This window comes from Schistocerca gregaria, chromosome 6 (assembly GCF_023897955.1).
Source record: "Schistocerca gregaria isolate iqSchGreg1 chromosome 6, iqSchGreg1.2, whole genome shotgun sequence".
NCBI lineage: Eukaryota > Metazoa > Arthropoda > Insecta > Orthoptera > Acrididae > Schistocerca > Schistocerca gregaria.
Window position 1 is genome coordinate 164,192,187 of NC_064925.1, and position 25,062 is coordinate 164,217,248.

Sequence of the window (25,062 nt, forward strand, 5' to 3'; positions counted from 1 at the left end):
GTAAGATAAACGACAGCAATTGGACTGCAGAAAAATCCTTTCCATCACGACAATGCAGCAGCACACATCTCTGCCGTTGTCGTCGCAAAATTAATGGAAATAGCATTCCAACGCGTTTCACATCCCTCCTACTGTCCAGACTTGGCTCCCTTGGACTAGTTTTTGATCCACAATTTGAAGAAAGGGCTGGCGGGACAAAGATTTCATTCAAACGAGGAAGTGATTGCAGCAACTAATAGCTATTTGGCAGACTTGAACAATTCCTGTTATTCAGAAGGGATCAACAAATTGCAACAAGTCAAAAAGGAGACTATGTCGAACAATGAAAAAAGGTTTACCCCAAACACGTAAGTAGTTTTTATTTTTGCACGAACTTTTCAAATGCCCCTCGTAGCTAAGGAATCTTTACATATCACCTACGTACAGAATAAAGTAAACAGAACTCAGGAGGGAAGGAGAAGCATACACATGGAACTTATATTGCTTATGTAGCCACAGATAATACACGAAGTTTCATACAAATACTTTATTACCTCGTGAAAATGAAAAAAAAAATTATATATCCCTCTAAGTGCTAAGCTTAGATTTTCTGAGTGAACATTTTATATTTGTGCTCAATGTCTTGTTCTGGGACCAAATAAGACTGAAATACAAAATTACAAAAATTCTCGTAATTCACCAAATTACTATGACACGAAGCGTATACGCTACATAAGGAGTCACTCAAATTTCCCATCCTAGTTATGTCATATTTCATCGGATTGCTTTGCTGTAATTTATTAATAATCTGACGAGTGAAATGTATTTGTGTAGGTACCAAAAATGTTAGTTTATTATTATGTCTGAAAATACAATGAGAAAGTTTTTCGTACCAGGAGCCCTCCAAAAGTATCGAACGCTCTCTTACACTTCAGACTGACACAGACACATGAGGAATTTTGCAACATATTCACCAAGTCTCTGGGAACAAACTTCGGAGCCTTCTATCAGTCGTTCAATTACTCGACGATAGAAAACCGCTCGTTGGTCAAGGAGTCAATCCGTAGCCGCTGTGTGAATGGCTTCGTCGCCGGAAATCTGCGATAGCAGTGAATCAGTTCCTCGATGGTCCGGACGTTGGCGATGATCAAATTGTTTACACCATTTCAGTACGTCGAGTCACGACATTGCCTTTTGTCCACATGCCGCCAGAATTCAGGATCGTCGTCTGTTCAATTTAGACGTTTGACGCACACGCATCGTACTCGCGCAACTCAGCTCTGGAGCACCTTTCCAGTCGCCATGCCATCTCATTCTCACACTGTGATGCAGCTATTATCTGTAACGCAGCGGAGGTGTACACAGGAAACACAGTACATGCACTCTCCTCTGACAGCGCTGCACACTTGGTGCCCAGTGATCTTAAGGGTGTGGTGACGTGTGTAACTTTCTTTCTGAGGTCGCCGCGTATATGGCGCTGTGTACTATATTTTATGGGACTGAAAAAAAAGGTGATCCCTTTAACTGTGAAACAAATACAAACTGATACGCCAAAGAATGTAATATATCCATGCGTATTCACATACAGAGATATGTAAACAGGGAGAATACGGCGCTGGGGTAGGCAACGCGTAAATAAGACAAGTGTCTATTGTAGTTGTTAGGTCGGTTACTGTTGCTACAATGGCAAGTTATCAAGATTTAAGTGAGTTGAACGTAGCGTTGCAATCGGCGCACGAATGATGGGATACAGCGTCTCCGAGGTAGCGATGATGTGGGGATTTCCCCGTACGACCATTTCACGAATGTACCCGCAAAACGTCAAATCTCCGACATCGCTGCGGTCAATAAAAGAGCCTGCAAGAACGGGACCAACAAAGACTGAAGATAATCGTTCAACGTGATAGAAGTGCAACCCTTTCGCAAATTGCTGAAATTCAAATTCTGGACAATCAATAAGTGTCAGCGGCGGTACCATTCAATAAAATTTCATCGATAAGGGCTTTCGGAGCCGAACACCCACTCATGTACCCTTGATGTCTGCGCGACACACACCTTTACGCCTCGTCTGGGCCCGTCAACATCGACATTGGACTGTTGATGACTAGAATTACGTTGAGTGGTCGGACGAGTCCCATTTCAAATTCTGCCGACCTGAGCTGATAGACGTGTACGAGTAAGGCGACAGACTCATGAATTCATGGACGCTGCATGGCAGCAGGAGGCTATTCAAGCTGGTGGAGGCTCTGTAATGCTGTGGGGCGTGTCCAGTGGGAGTGATATGGGACCCCTGTGTGGGATCTTGCCCACTTGTCGCTAATAGGGTGCCTACGGGAGGCAGCGTTCTCGGAATATTATACAACAGTTCAAACAAATAACATTAGTAGTTTTATTTCTAAAAAGCAAATTGACAATACTTAACTTTGACTACAGCAAATGCCGCTAGGGAGAGGCGACATGAAAACAGTTAGGTGATTGCTACACGCAAAGTCCAAGTAAGCTCTTGATACGGATTACGACAATTTGACAGCGTAGCACAAATGTCCGTTGACAGTGGTCTTGACTAGCAGCAGCAGCGCATTAATTCACTTCTTCCGAATGTCGCTGTTGGTGCGCGCGGCCCAATTCCGCGCAGCAACTGGCCGCCGTTTCCTCACCCCCTTCTGTTCTCTGGCGTTCTGTATCTTTTCCCGGCGCGTATGGTTACGCTAAGACACCCTGGTACGTCTAGATTAGGTTCTGACAGGTGACACGTATGTAAACATCCTGTCTGATCACCTACATCCATGCATGTCCGTTGTGCATTCCGACGGACATGGGTAATTCCAACAGGACAACGTGACACCCCACACGTCCAGAATTGCTACAGAGTGGCTGCAGGAACACTCTTCTGAGTTTAAAATACTTTCGCTGGCCACCATATTCCCCAGACATGAACATTATTGAGCATATCTGGGATGCCTGGCAGCGTGCTGTTCAAAAGAGATCATCAACCCCTCGTACTTTTACGGAGACATTAGTCGAATCCATGCCACGTCTTGCTACTGCAAATCTGCGTCATCGCGTGGGCCCTAAACAATAATAGGCAGTTGTTGGGATCTTTAGCGTATGTTCAGTTCACTACCTAACGCAAAACCCTTACATCCAGGCAACACACTTCTGAATCGAATTTACCGAGTTTTATTCGGTATCTCAGGTGGGCATGACACATGGCGTGGAACATCTTTACTGGTAATACTGGCTCATGACTTGGTTTTCTGGGGCACTACCTCATTCGAAATAAATCACCTCCGAAATCATATTTTGTCTGCTTTCCCTCACTGTCTGCTACATCGTGTATTCTCTATTGTGGAAGCGAATACATACGCCTTCATCACAAGTGTACCCAGCTCTACGGGGGTTCAAAATGATTCAAATAGCTCTGAGCACTATGGGAGTTAATATCTTGGGTCATTAGTCCCCTAGTACGTTGTTGTTGTTGTGGTCTTCAGTTTAATGCAGCTCTCCATGCTACTCTATCCTGTGCAAGCTTCTTCATCTTCCAGTACCTACTGCAACCTACATCCTTCTAAATCTGCTTAGTGTATTCATCTCTTGGTCTCCCTCTACGATTTTTACCCTCCACACTGCCCTCCAATACTAAATTGGTGATCCCTTGATGCCTCAGAACATGTCCTACCAACCGATCCCTTCTTCTAGTCACGTTGTGCCACAAACTTCTCTTCTCCCCAATCATATTCAACACTTCCTCATTAGGTATGTGATCTACCCATCTAATATTCATAATTCTTCTGTAGCACCACATTTCGAATGATTCTATTCTCTTCTTGTCCAAAATATTTATCGTCCATGTTTCACTTCCATATATGGCTACACTCCATACAAATACTTTCTGAAACGACTTCCTGCAACTTAAATCTATACTCGATGTTAACATTTCTCTTCTTCAGAAATGGTTTCCTTGCCGTTGCCAATCTACGTTTTATACCCTCTCTACTTCGACCATCATCAGTTATTTTGCTCCCCAAATAGCAAATCTCCTTTCCTACTTTAAGTGTCTCATTTCCTAATCTAATTCCCTCAGCATCACCTGACTTAATTCGACTACAGTCCATTATCCTCGTTTTGCTTTTGTTGATGTTCATCTTATATCCTCCTTTCAAAACACTATTCATTTCGTTCAACTGCTCTTCCAAGTACTTTGCTGTCTCTGACAGAATTACAATGTCATCGGCGAACCTCAAAGTTTTTATTTCTTCTCCATGGATTTTAATACCTACTCCGAATTTTTCTTCTGTTTCCTTCACTGCTTGCTCAATATAAAGATTGAATAGCATCGGGGAGAGGCTACAACCCTGTCTCACTCCCTTCCCAACCACTGCTTCCCCTTCATGTCCCTCGACTCTTATAACTGCCATCTGGTTTCTGTACAAATTGAAAACAGCTTTTCGCTCCCTGTATTTTACCCTGCCACCTTCAGAATTTGAAAGAGAGTATTCCAGTCAACATTGTCAATAGCTTTCTCTGCGTCTAGAAATGCTAGAAACGTAGGTTTGCCTTTCCTTAATCTAGCTTCTAAGATAAGGCGTCGGGTCAGTATTGCCTCACGTGTTCCGATATTTCTATGGAATCGAAACTGATCTTCCCCGAGGTCGGCTTCTACTAGTTTTTCCACTCGCCTGTAAGGAATTCGCGTTAGTATTTTGCAGCCGCGACTTATTAATCTGTTAGTTCGGAAATTTTCACATCTGTCAACACCTGATTTCTTTGGGATTGGAATTATTATATTCTTCTTGAAGTCTGAGGGTATTTCGCCTGTCTCATACATCTTGCTCACCAGATGGTAGAGTTTTGTCGGGACTGGCTCTCCCAAGGCCGTCAGTAGTTCTAATGGAATGTTGTCTACTCCGGGGGCATTGTTTCGACTCAGGTCTTTCAGTGTTCTGTCGAACTCTTCACGCAGTATCGTATCTCCAATTCCGTCTTCATCTACATACTCTTCCATTTCCAAAATACTGTCCTCAACTACATCGCCGTTGTATAGATCTGTATATACTCCTTCCACATTCCTGCTTTCCAGTCTTTGATTAGAACTGGCTCTCCATCTGAGCTGTTGATAGTCATAGAAGCGGTTCTCTTTTCTCCAAAGGTCTCTTTAATTTTCCTGTAGGCAGTATCTATCTGACTCCTAGTGAGATACGGCTCTACATCCTTACGATTATCCTCTAGCCATTCCTGCTTAGCCATTTTGCAATCTCATTTTTGAGACGTTTGAATTCCTTTTTGCATGCTTCACTTACTGCATTTTTTTATTTTCTCCTTTCATCAATTAAATTCAGTATCCCTTCAGTTACACAAGGATTTCTACTAGCCCTCGTCTTTTTACCTACTCGATTTTCTGCTGCCTTCACTGTTTCATCCCTCAAAGCTACCCGTTCTTCTTCTACTGTATTTCTTTCCCCCATTCCTATCAATTGCACCTCTATGCTCTCCCTGAAACTCTCTGCACCCTCTGGTTCTTTCATTTTATCCAGGTACCATATCCATAAATTCCCACCTTTTTGCAGTTTCTTCAGTTTTAATCTACAGTTCATAACCAATACATTGTGGTCAGAGTCCACATCTGCCCCTCGAAAATGTCTTACAATTTAAAACCTGGTTCTTAAATCTCTGTCTTACCATTATATAATCTATCTGAAATCTGTAAGAATCTCCAGGCTTCTTTCATGTATACAGACTTCTTTTATGATTCTTGAACCAAGTGTTAGCTATGATTAAGTTGTGCTCTGTGCAAAATTCTACCAGGCGGCTTCCTCTTTCGTTTCTTACCCCCAATCCATATGCACCTAATACGTTTCCTTCTCCACCTTTTCCTACTGACGAATTCCGGTCACCCATTACTATTAAATTTTCGTCTCCCTTCCCTATCGGAATAATTTCTTTTGTTTCATCATACATTTCTTCAATTTCTTCGTCATCTGCAGAGCTAGTTGGCATATAAACTACAGTTGTAGGCGTGGGCTTCGTATCTACACTCCTGGAAATGGAAAAAATAACACATTGACACAGGTGTGTCAGACCCACCATACTTTCTCCGGATACTGCGAGAGGGCTGTACAAGCAATGATCACACGCACGGCACAGCGGACACACCAAGAACCGCGATGTTGGCCGTCGAATGGCGCTAGCTGCGCAGCATTTGTGCACCGCCTCCGTCAGTGTCAGCCAGTTTGCCGTGGCATGCGGAGCTCCATCGCAGTCTTTAACACTGGTAGCATGCCGCGACAGCGTGGACGTGAACCGTAGGTGCAGTTGACGGACTTTGAGCGAGGGCGTATAGTGGTCATGCGGGAGGCCGGGTGGACGTACCGCTGAATTGCTCAACACGTGGGGCGTGAGGTCTCCACAGTACATCGATGTTGTCGCCAGTGGTCGGCGGAAGGTGCACGTGCCCGTCGACCTGCGACCGGACCGCAGCGACGCACGGAAGCACGCCAAGACCGTAGGATCCTACGCAGTGCCGTAGGGGACCGCACCGCCACTTCCCAGCAAATTAGGGACACTGTTGCTCACATCGTTAGGCCGTCTTCCGCTCACGCCCCAACATCGTGCAGCCCGCCTCCAGTGGTGTCGCGACAGGCGTGAATGGAGGGACGAATGGAGACGTGTCGTCTTCAGCGATGAGAGTCGCTTCTGCCTCGGTGCCAATGATGGTCGTATGCGTGTTTGGCGCCGTGCAGGTGAGCGCCACAATCAAGACTGCATACGACCGAGGCACACAGGGCCAACACCCGGCATCATGGTGTGGGGAGCGATCTCCTACACTGGCCGTACACCTCTGGTGAATGTCGAGGGGACACTGAATAGTGCACGGTACATCCAAACCGTCATCGAACCCATCGTTCTACCATTCCTAGACCGGCAAGGGAACTTGCTGTTCCAACAGGACAATGCACGTCCGCATGTATCCCGTGCCACCCAACGTGTTCTAGAAGGTGTAAGTCAACTACCCTGGCCAGCAAGATCTCCGGATCTGTCCCCCATTGAGCATGTTTGGGACTGGATGAAGCGTCGTCTCACGCGGTCTGCACGTCCAGCACGAACGCTGGTCCAACTGAGGCGCCAGGTGGAAATGGCATGGCAAGCCGTTCCACAGGACTACATCCAGCATCTCTACGATCGTCTCCATCGGAGAATAGCAGCCTGCATTGCTGCGAAAGGTGGATATACACTGTACTAGTGCCGACATTGTGCATGCTCTGTTGCCTGTGTCTATGTGCCTGTGGTTCTGTCAGTGTGATCATGTGATGTATCTGACCCCAGGAATGTGTCAATAAAGTTTCGCCTTCCTGGGACAATGAATTCACGGTGTTCTTATTTCAATTTCCAGGAGTGTATCTTGGCCACACTAATGCGTTCACTATGCTGTTTGTAGTAGCTTCCCCACATTCCTATTTTCCTATTCATTATTAAACCTACTCCTGCATTACCCCTATTTGATTTTGTATTTATAGCCCTGTAGTCACCTGACCAGAAGTCTTGTTCCTCCTGCCACCGAACTTCACTAATTCCCACTATATCTAACTTTAACCTATCCATTTCCCTTCTTAAATTTTGTAACCTACCTGCCCGATTAAGGGATCTGACATTCCACGCTCTGATCCGTAGAACACAAGTTTTCTTTCTCCTGGTAACGACATCCTCTTGAGCATTCCCCGCCCGGAGATCCGAATGGAGTACTATTTTACATCCGGAATATTTTACCCAAGAGAACGCCACCATCATTTAACCATACAGTAAAGCTGCATGCCCTCGGGAAAAATTACGGCTGTAGTTTCCCCTAGCTGTCAGCCGTTCGCAGTATCAGCACAGCAAGGCCGTTTTGGTTAGTGTTACAAGGCCAGATCAGTCAGTCATCCAGACTGTCGCTCCTGCAACTACTGAAAAGGCTGCTGACTGTCGCTCCTGCAACTACTGAAAAGGCTGCTGCTCCTCTTCAGGAACCACACGTTTGTCTGGCCTCTCAACAGATACCCCTCCGTAGTGTTTTTACCTACGGTACGGCTATCTGTATCGCTGAGGCACACAAGCCTCCGCAGCAACGGCTAGGTCCGTGGTTCATGGGGGGGGGGGGGGGGGGCTAGTACGTAGAACTACTTAAACCTAACTAACCTAAGGTATCACACACATCCATGCCCGAGGAATGATTCGAACCTCCGACCGTAGCAGTCGCGCGGTTCCAGACTGAAGCACCTAGAACCGCTCGCCCGCCACGGCCGGCTCTACAAGAGCTTGCTGAAAAGAAATTCTACTGAAATTTTTTTCTTTATTTTATAGGTTTTTAGATAAAACAAACGTTATTCACGTTCTACATCTTTATATTTCATGCCTATATATTTATTTCTCATCACAGTCATGTGGCGACTAACATATTTCCCCTTACGAGAAACGGCTTTGATGATACCGTCATTGTAAAATGTTTCTTTTTTTGTTGACAGAATGGCAACCTCATCTTGAACAGTTCTGTTACTATCAAAGTAACGTTCTCGAGGGTAATCTTCAAGTTTCGAAAACAGAGATGGAAATCGGTTGGGACCTAGTCGGGAGCATATGGAGGATGATCGATGACAGTGAACACAAGGCAAAGGATTGTTGCAGATGTTGTAGCGCTCGTCTATGTTCCAAGTGTGGACCAACTCGTCGTGTTCGTACTTTCTGTTTTCTGACATTCTCTTTCTGACGCAGCGGGTTAGTTGCGTTACACACAGCCATATTATACGCCACGGTTTTGAGCACTCTAGCGCCATTGCCTTATAGTTTGCGTCAGCGAAGCGGACAAGTAGACGAGCAATATACTTGATGGTTCAAATGGCTCTGAGCACTGTGAGACTTAACATCTGAGGTTATCACTCCCCTAGAATTCAGAACTACTTAAATCTAATTAAGGACATCACACACGTCTATGCCTGAGGCACGAGGCGAACCTGAGACCGAAGCGGTCGCCCGGTTCCAGACTGAAGCGCCTAGAACCACTCGGCCACACTGGCCGGCCAATGTACTTGACACGTAATACCTCAACCGATACTACCAACAGATAAAAAAAATTGGGGACATTACTTTTCAGCACGCTCTCGTACATCGCAAAGATGTATCGTTATATTGTTGTCAGCAAATAAAAATCTTTTACTCTATAGCGGTGGGTATATATACACATACACCCTGGAATTATCGTTATCTCTCCAAACCTTGCTAACATGTCGATAAACAGCTTTCTTCAATCAGATACTGAAATGTATTGGGAAATTGGAGAAATTGAAACAAGTAATGCATAGAACACACATGACATAAAATAAAACCTACAATCAGGCACAGCAAATTCAGTTGATTTCTTCACCTTGAAACAAATAAGATAATACAACATTTGGATATGTAGTGCATGCTTCGTGAGGACTGAGAAGGATATTTGAGAATCTTATTGATACCATAACACAGGAAGCTACTTACATCTCCCGCTTCTATCTTCTCACACTCACTGGATGGGTTATACCTAATAAATATCCGATGTACATTAGAGGGAGTCGAGCAATAGTTGCAGCCTTCAGCTTCCTGCTCTCCTGAAATTAGTGCTAGCATCGCAGTGTAGTATTGACTACTATGGTACACTGAAAAGCCCCACTCCTTTGCCCATTCCTTCTTGGACAGTTTCCTCACCCTTAACGTTGATGGCTCCCTGCCGCCGTTGGATAAGCAGCTGCAGCAGCAAGTCGTATACTCCTAGCTCACTCATTTGTTACATACTTTAATTCTTAATTTCTTTGCGTGTTTTTGGTACTTGCATTGTTTAATTCATAAATTTCGGGTGTATTATAGTATTTGACAGTTGTAGCATCGCGTCTTAGTACCTGAACAGTGTAAAATCGCATAATCTCCTTCCGCCGCCGAGCAGTGTGTCAGCAGTGCGCAAGTAGCAGCATTACTGCATTTACTAGGCAATCTTGTATTTTAATAACCGTTTAAATTTTGTGTCGATTTGTTTGCGCTCTCTGTAGATTAGTTCAGACGTGCTGTGCACAACAGTTTTTGGCATGGATAGGGACTGCAACTGCTGTGTTCGGATCCAGGCTGAGTTGATATCCCTTCGCTCTCAGCTTCAGGCAGTGTTGGCTTCGGTCACACAGCTTGAGGCTGTTGCCAATGGGCATCACTGAGGGGGTCCAGCTGGGGGTTTGTCGGGGACGGCCAGCTCGTCCCACGCATCCCCCGATCGGACTACGACTGTGGCTGCCCGGGATACTGCCCAGATTGAGGCCGATCCCTCACCTGTGGTAGAGTGGGAGGTCGTCTCGAGGTGTGGCAGAGGGCGAAAGACATTCTGGAGGGCTGAACGGAAGGCCTCTCCAGTTTGCCTGACGAACTGGTTTCAGGTTCTGTCTCAGGCTGATACTGATCTTCGGCCTGACATGGCTGCTTGTGCTGTTCCAGAGGTTGCTCCTCAGTCTGCAAGATCCGGGCGGTCGCAGAGGGTGGGCTTACTGGTAGTTGGGAGCTCCAACGTCAGGCGCGTAATGGGGTCCCTTAGGGATATGGCAGCAAGAGATGGGAAGAAAACCAATGTGCACTCCGTGTGCATACCGGGGGCAGTCATTCCAGATGTGGAAAGGATCCTTCCGGATGCCATGAACGGTACAGGGTTCACCCATCTGCAGGTGGTCGCTCATGTCGGCACCAATGATGTGTGTCGCTACGGATCGGAGGAAATACTCTCTGGCTTCCGGTGGCTATCTGATTTGGTAAAGACTGCCAGTTTCACTAGCGGGATGAAAGCAGACCTCACCATCTGCAGCATCGTCGACAGGACTGACTGCAGACCTTTGGTACAGAGCCGAGTGGAGGGTCTGAATCAGAGTCTGAGACGGTTCTGCGACCGTGTGGGCTGCAGATAGCTCGACTTGCGCCATAGGGTGGTGGGGTTTCGGGTTCCGCTGTATAGGTCAGGAGTCCACTACATGCAACAAGCGGCGACGCGGGTAGCAGGGGTTGTGTGGCGTGGGCTGGATGGTTTTTTGGGTTAGATGGCCTCGTCGGGCAAGTACAGAAAGGGCAACAGCCTCAACGGATGAGGGGCAAGCGGGGACCAAGCAGCAATCGGTATTGCAATTGTAAACTGTCGAAGGTGCGTTGATAAAATACCGGAACTTCAAGCGCTGATAGAAAGCACCGAAGCTGAAATCGTTATAGGTACAGAAAGCTGGCTGAAGCCAAAGATAAATTCTGCCGAAATTTTTACAAAGGTACAGACGGTGTTTAGAAAGGATAGATTGCATGCAACTGGTGGTGGAGTGAACGTCGCTGTTAGTAGTAGTTTATCCTGTAGTGAAGTAGAAGTGGATAGTTCCTGTGAATTATTATGGTTGGAGGTTACACTCAACAACCGAGCTTGGTTAATAATTGGCCTCTTTTACCGACCTCATGACTCAGCAGCATTAGTGGCAGAACAACTGAGAGAAAATTTGGAATACATTTCACATAAATTTTCTCAGCATGTTATAGTCTTAGGTGGAGATTTCAATTTACCAGATATAGACTGGGACACTCAGATTTTTAGGACGGGTGGTAGGGACAGAGCATCGAGTGACATTATACTGAGTGCACTATCCGAAAATTACCTCGAGCAATTAAACAGAGTACCGACTCGTGGAGATAACATCTTGGACCTACTGATAACAATCAGTATGTGCAGAACAGGGAATCAGTGATCATAAGGCCGTTGCAGCATCCCTGAATATGGAAGTTAATAGGAATATAAAAAAAAAGGGAGGAAGGTTTATCTGTTTAGCAAGAGTAATAGAAGGCAGATTTCAGACTACCTAACAGATCAAAACGAAAATTTCTGTTCTGAAACTGACAATGTTGAGTGCTTATGGAAAAAGTTCAAGGCAATCGTAAAATGCGTTTTAGACAGGTACGTGCCGAGTAAAACTGTGAGGGACGGGAAAAACCCCCCGTGGTACAACAACAAAGTTGGGAAACTGCTGCGAAAGCAAAGAGAACTTCACTCCAAGTTTAAACGCAGCCAAAACCTCTCAGACAAACAGAAGCTAAACGATGTCAAAGTTAGCGTAAGAAGGGCTATGCGTGAAGCGTTCAGTGAATTCGATAGTAAAATTCTATGTACCGACTTGACAGACAATCCTAGGAAGTTCTGGTCTTACGTTAAATCAGTAAGTGGCTAAAAACAGCATATCCAGACACCCCGGGATGATGATGGCATTGAAACAGAGAATGACACGCGTAAAGCTGAAATACTAAACACCTTTTTCCAAAGCTGTTTCGCAGAGGAAGAACGCACTGCAGTTCCTTCTCTAAATCCTCACACAAACGAAAAAATGGCTGACATCGAAATAAGTGTCCAAGGAATAGAAAAGCAACTGGAATCACTCAACAGAGGAAACTCCACTGGACCTGACGGGATGCCAATTCGATTCTACACAGAGTACGCGAAAGAACTTGCCCCGCTTCAAACAGCCGTGTGCCGCAAGTCTCTAGAGGAACGGAAGGTTCCAAATGATTGGAAAAGAGCACATGTAGTCCCAGTCTTCAAGAAGGGTCGTCGAGCAGATGCGCAAAACTATAGACCTATATCTCTGACGTCTATCTGTTGTAGAATTTTAGAACATGTTTTTTGCTCGAGTATCATGTCGTTTTTGGAAACCCAGAATCTACTCTTTAGGAATCAACATGGATTCCGGAAACAGCGATCGTGTGAGACCAACTCGCTTTATTTGTTCATGAGACCCAGAAAATATTAGATACAGGCTCCCAGGTAGATGCTATTTTTCTTGACTTCTGGAAGGCGTTCGATACAGTTCCGCACTGTCGCCTGATAAACTAAGTAAGAGCCCACGGAATATCAGACCAGCTGTGTGGCTGGATTGAAGAGTTTTTAGCAAACAGAACACAGCATATTGTTTTCAATGGAGAGACGTCTACAGACGTTAAAGTAACCTCTGGCGTGCCACAGGGGAGTGTTATGGGACCATTGCTTTTCACAATATATATAGATGACCTAGTGGATAGTGTCGGAAGTTCCTTGCGGCTTTTCGCGGATGATGCTGTAGTATACAGAGAAGTTGCAGAATTAGAAAATTGTAGCGAAATGCAGGAAGATCTGCAGCGGATAGGCACTTGATGCAGGGAGTGGCAACTGACCCTTAACATAGACAAATGTAATGTATTGCGAATACATAGAAAGAAGGATCCTTTATTGTATGGTTATATGATAGCGGAACAAACACTGGTAACAGTAACTTCTGTAAAATATCTGAGACTATGCGTGCGGAACGATCTGAAGTGGAATGATCATATAAAATTAATTGTTGGTAAGGCGGGTACCAGGTTGAGATTCACTGGGAGAGTCCTTAGAAAATGTAGTCCATCAACAAAGGAGGTGGCTTACAAAACACTCGTTCGACCTATACTTGAGTATTGCTCATGAGTGTGGGATCCGTACCAGATCGGGTTGACGGAGGAGGTAGAGAAGATCCAAAGAAGAGCGGCGTGTTTCGTCACAGGGTTATTTGGAAACCGTGATAGAGTTACGGAGATGTTTAACAAACTCAAGTGGCAGACTCTGCAAGAGAGGCGCTCTTCATCGCGGTGTAGCTTGCTCGCCAGGTTTCGAGAGGGTGCGTTTCTGGATGAGGTATCGAATATATTGCTTCCCCCTACTTATACCTCCTGAGGAGATCACGAATGTAAAATCAGAGAGATTCGAGCGCGCATGGAGGCTTTCAGACAGTCGTTCTTCCAGCGAACCATACGCGATTGGAACAGGAATGGGAGGTAATGACAGTGGCACGTAAAGTGCCCTCCGCCACACACCGTTGGGTGGCTTGCGGAGTATAAATGTGGATGTAGATGTAGAAATCTGAGGATGGTAGAATGACGTTCATTACAGGGCCAAAAACGCTGGACTTCTTCGCCATCTGTTCGGCATTGTTATTGTAAACTAATTCCAAATGATCTCGGTCCCACAGAAAGGGGATTCTCGTACCTAATCACTTATTTTACAACATAATTTCCAATAACTGAATACTGATTTTACTGATCCTCGACAGTTGCATACATACATTCGTACACGCTTTAGGAGTGTGACGCTACACAACGTTCCCGAGCCACCCAGGACTACCAGATTTGAGAGTTTATTAAATCGCTATCCCCTCAACTACAACAATTGAAAAATACGGGGTCAGACGAATTGATTGGAATATTTCAGTTTCGAGACACGAAATACGCGTCGTACTGCTGACACCTCTGGAAATTGTGCGCCCTAAAACCGCAAAAAATCCTCTTGAAGTTACAAGCTGTCAGTGTGAACATGAACAATGTGCGCCCTCCTTGATGGCCAACCGGTTCTAGGCGCTACAGTCTGGAACCGCGCGACCGTTACGGTCGCAGGTTCGAGTCCTGCCTCGGGCATGGATGTGTGTGCAGTCCTAAGGTTAGTTAGGTTTAAGTAGTTCTAAGACCTAGGGGACTGATGACCTCAGCAGTTAAGTCCCATAGTGCTCAGAGCCATTTGAACCATTTTTGAACAATGTGCGTCCAGTAAGGATTAACGTAAGCACAGGCACTTGAACTGATTGCCTCAAGGCAGTTTTTCATAAAATTGTGAGAGAGAATTTCGAGGTTCCCAAACTGATACCGGAAAGGGAATTCCAAATGGGTCTACGTAGGTATCTGTTTGAATCCAACGTAAAATGAGGCTCACCGAGTATAATGCTTAAACTAGTAGAGTAGTAGAGTGCAAAGACACCGGATTTCCAAAGTGAACCTTATGTACGGAAGATTTTCTTTTATTCCCCGTAGGAGGGTGATTAATCTACTGTTAGACTACTGTATTTTTAGGCCTTTTATTTTTTGCGGCAAGTACTTAGTTGCGAAGCACAACATCTAACAAGTTATCTCTCGTCGAGATTCCAGATACGATTTCTTAGCTTCCTTGTTGTACTCCACAAATTAGACAGCTTCATAGCTCTATTCATCGTTTCACAACAATTTATCCAGTTCAAATGGTTTTTTTTTATTGCCCGTTAGTATTAGCATCTGTGTTCGAGATGTACTGGTTGTCTTCTTAAGATAAGGTCTTATACACTTAAGCGCTAGTCGATATTGCGCAATAAATTGTCAATATTCGGGATTCTATCACGTCACAGCGTTGTTAACCTGAAATGAGGTAGCATGTCTTTCTTTTAGTTTAGAGAGGTCTGTCACATTTAATACTTTCAAGAATGTGTAGTAGGATACGTGCGCTGGATCTGTTTCTGGTACCAAAGCTACTGTATTCTCCACTATTTTTCGGAAGAGTGAAAGTTTCCTTTGCTGTTATTCCAAGAATTGTTATGAAAGAATTTCACATCTCTTGTTGTTGGTTTGTCTTCAGAACGTTACGGAAACCATCTGATCGCAATGCGTCATGGGATATTAAGTAGAAATATTGGCAGCTGGTGACGAGCATAACGCGAGGGCCTCAACAGAGCCGCCTTTGAGGGGAAGATGATTCAGGATAGGACAGCCATCGTTGAGAATTAAGAGTATGTAAACAACAAAATCGGCAGCATCGGTCGTAAGACGTTTAAAATCATTTAGTACCGCAAATCCACTTTAGTCACTGTATGGCCATCTTCAATGCAAATACTAAAATCTTGAAAACTCTTGTAATAAGAGCACATATTACAACTTCAAGATGGCGTCAACACACAAGGGCTTCTATATTGTTTACCCAACAGGAGCATCGTCTTAGTGTCATTATACTACGGTGCAGTCTCAAAATATGAATATTACACACTTACTCTTGCAGAGGCGAATCGAGCAAATTGTTTGGTGCTTTTTGTGTTTGGTGTTGTGCACGATGGGCCTTAGGAAGCTTATGCAGGCACCATTGGTTCATGGGCGGTTCATCAGGAAACACCCGAAAAGTGTTTTTTCATCTTTTTTTGTTCCAAAACAGAGCCGAGGATTCCAAGACGTGTATGCGCATCATATGACTGAATTTTTTACTACATACTCTTCAGATACCGATCTCAGACAAACTTGAAAGTTGTTTTCATATCTTTATCCATTTCCGAGATACAGAGGTCGAAATTACCGATCTTTTACAGGTAAGATTCGCATGTGTAACACGTTGTGAAGCGAAAATATAGTTTATACAGCCGAGATTCAAAAACTTCTGCTAGTAACGCATTCGTCAAAGATCGCATTGCTCCAAGACGTAGCCACAGGCAACATAACTGTACTATGTCAACTTTATGAAGTGCACCTACGGCAGCGCTATGATATAAGAACTATGTATAATCGATGACTGAGCGGTGGAGGCCATAGTATATGTTCAAGAGAAAGCTTGGGTCTACACCCCAGCTAGTTCCAGCTAGAGATCTCATGGTGTTAATGCTGTTGCCTGATTACGAGAGATACGTGATCAGCCCATTTTAGGCGCATTTCCAAACAGCACACGTAAAATTTTCGCTTCAGACACCTACGGGAAGGAGAGATTTCCTAATAAAAAGATTGAATTAGACTGTCTTAAACTTCTGCGGTTGAAGAGAACTACTGAACATTTATCCGCCGAAACTGATAGGGCATTGGCATTAAACCAGCGTGTTAATGCGTAAACGGCTGTGTTTAAAGTTACGCAAAGAGATTCTAGGTCATCCTGTATAGAAGGAAAGATAAATCATCTGCAAACGGAGGAGTTTCAATGCTTCGTGAAATGAAGATGTCCGTAGTCCATATCTCGTGTGTACGGTTAAAACAGGTGTAGGCTTGCCATGATACTTTCAGGCACTCCTTTTGAGGCTGTACCAGCAATTTGGTTGGGATCTTGCTAACAGTGTACTGTATTTTAGGAGATTTTGATTACCAAACACAAACTTCTTTGGAACAAACATATCGCTTAATTTTTGTAGTAGAATTCGAATTTAAACAGTGTCGTATGCACTATTAACGTCGGTAAATGCTGCTATAAAACGTTGCCTACTGTTGAACCGTCGCAGAATTGCAGATTGTATAATACAAAGACTGTCCAGTGTTCCGTTAACCTTTGGGAATCCAAACCGTTTTTCAGTAAGCAAAAACTCCGATCGCATCGACCACTCTCAGAGGGTCCTATAAACATTCCAAGGGTTCTTCTGGCTCAAGGCGCCGTTGTACTTCCAGACATTTCTTTGGGTCGGAGGTGGAACCATTGTTTGAGTGATTCAGTGAGGAAGAAGGGTCTCATCCAGATGCTGTTCGCAGAAGTGTCATAAATGTACGATTTGGCGGGTTACACAGCGAAGTATAGTGAACATGATCCACTCCAAGGACGGAGATCGTCGAGGACTTCAGAAATTTCATTAGCTCTTTCAGCTGAAACGGTGATCACAGGATATGGTCAGGTGCTACGAGTACTGGTGGAATAGCAAGATTGCAGCCGTAAGAGAAATCTAATTGTTAAGCACAACATGTAACATATGGTCCGGCTTCCACTTACGATTTATGAGTTTTGTTATTGTAGTCCACACATCGGACATCTTGCTATCTCTGTTCATCGTTTCACAATGGTTTATCCATTTCAGATGTTTCTACATTTTTACCGCCTTTTACTTTTAGCATCTGTCTTCCAGCGGTGCAAGTTGTCTTCTCTGGATATGCAGATCTTATATTGCTTAAGCTCTAGTCGACGGTACGTAGTCATTTTTGAGGATTCCATACTCCACCATATCAGAGAGATCTTAACATGTAACGAAGAAGCATAATACGGTGTGAGGTGAATATTCAGTTTACAAAGTGGCGTAGTGTCTTCATCATCAGAAGAGTTCTGAGAACGCCATGTTGTAGTACTAAAACACACAGTAATTTTTGTGCACCTGTGTGAGGTGTAAAATTAAGTGTGCGGTATTTCAACTTCATAGAATTAATCTATCAAAATTGTACTGACCCATGAAGTTCTCTTCATATGAGTATCGTGCCCTGCTGTGGCCGGTAGAAGAGGAGAACTAGAGCAAAAATGTGATTCTTGAGTTTCTCCCGGCGTATTTGATAATTAAAATATCCACTGGTGTACTCCCGGTCTAAAGTGTCCAACGGACACAGTATTTCGGCGATCATACATGTCGCCTTCATCAGGTGAACTGGCGGACTGAGCTCCTGTGAACGTGCCGGCACTGAGATCCGTACGCTATGGCTGCGCAGAGGAAACTGGATTCGGTCGCGGCGGCGGTCGATTTAAATACCCTCCGCCCGCGGCGCGCTGCCTCCACCGTCCGCGCCCCGCGCCACGGTCGCGCGGTGGAACAGATTGCGACGGCGTCTGAGATGACGTCGGTGTGATGGCTCTGTCCGCCGTGGTCGTCTCAACTATACGTTTGCTCTATTTACTCTTGATTAACCCAGTCGCTGGTTCCCAAGCCTTGCTAAGATTATAGCCACAGTCACGGTTTATGAGGTCGTCATTGGTGCGAATTTCGATGGCCTCTCTAACAACGCTGTCCCAGTATCTCGAAGTCTGTACCAGAATCCTCGTGCGTTCGTACTACATAGCGTGATTTTCCGACAAACAGTGTTCAGCGACCTCCGACTTGCTCGGATACATCAGTCGAGTGTGCCTCTGGTGTTCACGGCATCGATCCTCGACGGTACGCATTGTCTGATCAATATACGACTTGCCACATTGACACGGAATCTGGTACACGCCGGCACTCCTCAAACCGAGGTCATCTTTGGCGCTCCCCACCAGTGAGGACAAAACACAGTTGCGACCCAGTGTTTCTTGAAAATGCGGGCGATGTTCCCCGAGAGTGCGCCTGTATATGGAATAAACGCAGTGCCTACCTCCTCCCCCGTGATTTCATCCATCTCCACAGGTTGTGCTGTAGTGGTTGGGCGGATAGCACTTTGAATCTGCCACTCGGAGTACCCATTTTTTCGAATACAGTTCTCAGATGTTCCAATTCCTGGGGTAGACTCTCTGCGTCAGAGATAGTGCGCGCCATATGTTCTAGAGTTTTAAGTACTCCATTCCTCTGTGAAGGGTGGTGGCAGCTATCTGCGTGAAAATACAGATCAGTGTGCGTTGTCTTCAGATACACCCCATGACCCAGGGTGCCGTCAGCCATTCTCTTGAACAAGACGTCAAACGTCCGTTTCAATCTCCATAGCGAATTTGATGTTGGGGTGTATGGAGTTTAGATGTGTAAGGAAGTCTAGAAGTTTATCCATACCATGTGGCCAGATGACGAACGAGTCGTCCACGTACCGGAAAAAGCAAGTAGGTTTCCATTCAGATGACTACAGGGCTTCCTCCTCGAAGTTCTCCATGTACAAATTCGCTACCACCCGTGAGAGTGGGCTACCCATGGCGACTCCCTCCATTTTTTCGTAGTATTCTTCATTAAAAAGTAAATATGTGGAAGTCAAGACATGCCTAAAAAGTTCAGTGGTCTTCCCTTCAAACTTTTGACTAATCAATTCCAGTGACTCTCGCAGAGGTACCCTCGTAAACAAGGAAACGACGTCAAAACTCACCATGATATCTGACTCATCCAACCTGAAGCTATCAAGGCGTTTAAGAAAATCCACGGAATTACGGATGTGATGAGGGCATTTACCCACATAAGGACTTAATATTCCCATCAGGTATTTGGCCAACAAATATGTAAGTGCCCTGATGTTGCTGACAATGGGGCGTAATGGTACCCCCTCTTTGTGAACCTTCGGGAGTCCATATAGCCTAGGCGGTACCGGACCTTCCGCCTGAATCAGCTGAGGAAATACGTCGTGAAACTTGTCGTGCGTTGACGAAATCCAAGCCAATGAAGTCAAATATCACCAGTAAAGAGAGGCGCCCATACGTGATCTGAGGGAGCGCTCTGAAATTGTTGTCTTACCGGGTAACAAAGGTAATGCTACAGTTATTGTCTCCCATAAGGACTACACTGATAATATGCAGAGCCTGCTAAATGACGATAACTACCGGAAGATGAGCGTTGACCCTACAAAGAAGGTGGAGAACAAGACGATGTCGTTTCTCAACGACGCAGATTTACCGGAGGATGACGCTAAGAAATTGTTACCCCATGGTCCGAGCCATCACACCGACGTCATCTCAGACGCCGTCGCAATCTGTTCCACCGCGCGACCGTGGCGCGGCGCGCGGGCGGTGGAGGGAGCGCGCCGCGGGCGGAGGACATTTAAATCGGACGCCGCCGCGACAGAATCCAGTTCCCTCTGAGCACCCATGGCGTAAGGAACTCCGAGCCGGCACGTCCACAGGAGCTCAGTCCGTCAGTTCACCTGATGATGGCGACATGTATGATCGCCGAAATATTGTGCCCGTTGGACACTGTAGACCGGCAGGACACCCGTGGATATTTTGATTAGAGGAAAAATGCTCTTATCTGAGGACAAAAAAGGCGAACATGCTACCCTTTAAAGACTATGAATGAAAAGTGGGGTACCCGCTGCATCATTCTACCTTCCTCAGCGCTTTTAAAATTTTTTCCAATAGTTTTGGAATGCGAACATATTCGTTCGTTTTTTATGCGGGGAGAGAATGACACAGTGATACTGGGAAAAATACGGAAACGTAATAAGCACTGCACGATAGCAAAAGGTGGCTGTGTCATAGAAAGAGCGAAGGAGACAATTGTAATGTGAGAGAAAGAGAGTGAAACAATGGCAGGGAACGTAGTTGACAGTGCTAGGTAAAGAGTGAAGGAGACAGTGCCAGTGAGAGAGGAGTAAATGAAAGGTGCGGGTGAAAGTGGGTCAGAGGCAGTGATAAAGAGAGACAGAGTCTATGACAATGACAGCGAGGACTAGAGAGACAATGAGAGCGAGAAGAGACGGCAGACAGCGTTGAATGATATAGCAGTGGTGAGAGAGAGCAAGAGCGAGAGAATGACAGTGAGGCGAAACCAAGTGAGGGCAGAACGAGGGTGACTGTGGCTAACAGGAGACAGTGATGGAGAGACACAAAAGAGATAATATAATTGAGTTGGGCTGTATACATGAGTGAGAATGGACAAGTGGGAGTGGATGTCTATCAGAGCTGACAGCGATGGACTGGCCCGGTGTGAGCGAGTTACAGTTAGGAGAGACTGTGGAAATGAGAGATGAGTGACATGATAAAAAGAGCGCTAATGTATTCGCATGCAAAAATATTAGGGAAAATCTTAAAGGTGCTGAGGAAGGTAGAAGGAGCAGTTGTTACTCCGCACTTCAGTCAGACTCTCTTAAAGCAGGAGCTATTCGTCTTTTTGTGCTCCGATAGGAGCTTTTTCTCTGGTAAGAATTTCCACAATTTGCGATATAAGCTTTGATATCCCCATAGAGCACGAGAGGTTGTTCAAGATGGGCCAAACGCGCATTCCATTCCGCTTCACTTATATCGCTTTACGGGGAGAAATGTACCGATAACAGGATGAATAATAAAGAACGTAATTTAATTCGTGCTGCCGATACCTACAGTGGGGGAACTGATCTGCACTTCCGAAAAAGAAACTTCTTTCCGCAGCAGCACAGCGACACACCCTTCCCTATCTAGCCTAGGCGACCTGATAACAGAGGACGCTCTACGCTTGGTACTTTAGTGCGAACAAAGTTTGGGAAACGCTAGCTGCAGATATATTTGGATATGAATTCTCTTGGCAGCCTCTCTTTATTGGTTATGGCTGACTGAACGCTCCACTCAGCGACCCTGAAAACCGTGGTAGGTAATAATACTTACAATTACATTTCTTAAATCTTTCATACACAACTCTGTTTTTGTGGGGAGCAGTACGTCGGTTGTTAATATGATACTGCAGATCTTATGCGTGTGTTGATAGCGGCTGTTAATCGTCGTGACTGTCCTGAATACTACAGGTGTGCCTGCCTTATCACATGACAAGTACACCCTGCTCCCCTGACATAGAGGAAGATGGGGGATAGTTTGCGAGCTTCCATCACTCTTCGAATGATAAAACAGAATATTATCACTGACAAATTTTTGCTATCGTAACTGTTATACCTATCCGTAGTCCCATTAAACGTGCAGCATTACTAGCAGTTCATAATTTATTATTTGCTGTACGTTCAGAAAAAGAAACCATGTTGTTGTTGTGGTCTTCAGCCCTGAGACTGGTTTGATGCAGCTCTCCATGCTACTCTATCTTGTGCAAGCTTCTTCATCTCCCAGTAACTACTGCAACCTACATCCTTTTGAATCTGCTTAGTGTAGTCATCTCTTGGTCTCCCTCTTACGATTTTTACCCTCCATGCTGCCCTCTAATACTAAATTGGTGATCCCATGATGCCTCAGAACATGTCCAACCAACCGATCCCTTCTTCTGGTCACGTTGTGCCACAAACTTCTCTTCTCCCCAATCCTATTCAATACTTCCTCATTAGTTATGTGATCTACCCATCTAATCTTCAGGATTCTTCTGTAGCACCACATTTCAAAAGCTTCTATTCTCTTCATATCCAAACTATTTATCATCCAGGTTTCACTTCCATACATGGCTACACTCGATACAAATACTTTCAGAAATGATTTCCTATACTCGATGTTAACAAATTTCTCTTCTTCAGAAACGCTTTCCTTGCCATTGCCAGTCTACATTTTATATCCTCTCTACTTCGACCATCATCAGTTATTTTGCTCCCCAAATACAAAAACTCCTTTACCACTTTAAGTGTCTCATTTCCTAATCTAATTCCCTCAGCATCACCCGACTTCATTCGACTACATTCCATTATCATCGTTTTCCTTTTGTTGATGTTCATCTTATATCCTCCTTTCAAGACACTATCAATTCCGTTCAACCTACTCCGAAATTTTCTTTTGTTTCCTTCACTGCTTGCTCAATATACGGAATGAATAACATCGGGGAGAGACTACAACCCTGTCTGACTATCTTCCCAACCACTGCTTCCCTTTCATACCCCTCGATTCTTATAACTGCCATCTGGTTTCTGTACAAATTGTAAATAGCCTTTCGCTCCCTGTATTTTACCCCTGCTACCTTCAGAATTTGAAAGAGAGTATTGCAATCAACATTGTCAAAAGCTTTCTCTAAGTCAACAAATGCTAGAAACGTAGGTTTGCCCTTCCTTAATCTAGCTTCTAAGATAAGTCGTAGGGACAGTATTGCCTCACGTGTTCCAACATTCCTACGGAATCCAAACTGATCTTCCACGAGGTCGGCTTCAACTAGTTTTTCCATTCGTCTGTAAAGAATTCGCGTTAGTATTTTGCAGCTGTGACTTATTAAACTGATAGTTCGGTAATTTTCACATCTGTCAACACTTGCTTTCTTTGGGATTGGAATTATTATATTCTTCTTGAAGTCTGAGGGTATTTCGCCTGTTTCATACATCTTGCTCACCAGACGGTAGAGTTTTGTGAGGACTGGCTCTCCCAAGGCCGTCAGTAGTTCCAATGGAATGTTGTCTACTCCGGGGCCTTGTTTCTACTCAGATCTTTCAATGCTCTGTCAAACTCTTCACTCAGTATCGTATCTCCCATTTCATCTTCATCTACATCCTCTTCCATTTTCATAATATTGTCCTCAAGTACATCGCCCTTGTATAGACCCTCTATATACTCCTTCCACCTTTCTGTTTTCCCTTCTTTGCTTAGAACTGGGTTTCCATCTGAGCTCTTGATGTTCATACAAGTGGTTCTCTTATCTCGAAAGGTCGCTTTAATTTTCCTGTAGGCAGTATCTATCTTACCCCTAGTGAGATAAGCCTCTACATCCTTACATTTGTCCTCTAGCCATCCCTGATTAGCCATTTTTCACTTCCTATCGATCTAATCTTTGAGACGTCTGTATTCCTTTTTGCCTGCTTCATTTACTACATTTTTATATTTTCTCCTTTCATCAATTAAATTCAATATTTCTTCTGTTACCCAAGGATTTCTACTAGCCTTCGTCTTTTTACCTACTTGATCCTCTACTGCCTTCACTACCTTATCCCTCAAAGCTACCCATTCTTCTTCTACCGTATTTCTTTCCCCCATTCCTGTCAATTCCTTCCATATGCTCTCCCTGAAACTCTGTGCAACCTCTAGATCTTTTAGTTTATCCAGGTCCCATCTCCTTAAATTCCGACCTTTTTGGAGTTTCTTTAGTTTTAATCTACAGGTCATAACCAATAGATTGTGGTCAGAGTCCACATCTGCCCCTGGAAATGTCTTACAATTAAAACCTGGTTCCTAAATCTCTGTCTTACCATTATATAATCTATCTGAAACCTGTCAGTATCTCCAGGCTTCTTCCATGTATACAGCCTTCATTTTATAGTTTCAGGGTATTTTTCCAACAAATAGAGTAAAGGATCAAGTCCTTGTGAGAGCGGGCCCACAAAAAAATCCCCAACTTTCTGACCGCCCTACATTAAAAGAGGCGTGTCATTTTGGTATCTTAATGTATAAACTTCGAATCACATGTGCTATAATGTTCTATTATTTTCGCAGGTGTTATGCAGCATCTTATGCTGCTTGAGTCTTGTCTTCAGGAAGAAGACACATCATTTGAGAGAAAAATCAAAGGATGAATGTTCGAGGGAAGTCCGTGAAGACAGAAGAGTGGACATGGAGAAGGTGAGCATTGAACAATTCCAAGGTGTATGAAAAACATCACAATGAAGCTACCGGCCCTTTACATTCAACTTCACATGGTCACTCGCATAACACCATACTGAATATCACTTCATCAGCTTCTGTACTTGGCAAAACTGTCTTTACTACTCGTTGTTATAAACAAACCATTATCAAACGATAACTCCTCTTTTAGTGTACTCTGAATGCACGCTTCTATAAATGTATTTATAGCGACACTGAAATAAATGTTGATCGAGACACGTTACCTGATTACACACCCACGCCCTCGGCACGTTACCTGATTGCAGACCCACGCCCTCGGCACGTTACCTGATTGCACACCCACGCCCTCGGCACGTTACCTGATGGCACACCCACGTCCTCGGCACGTTACCTGATTGCACAGACACGACCTCGTACCTATCAACCACTTAAGACTAATCGTTCACTTTCTT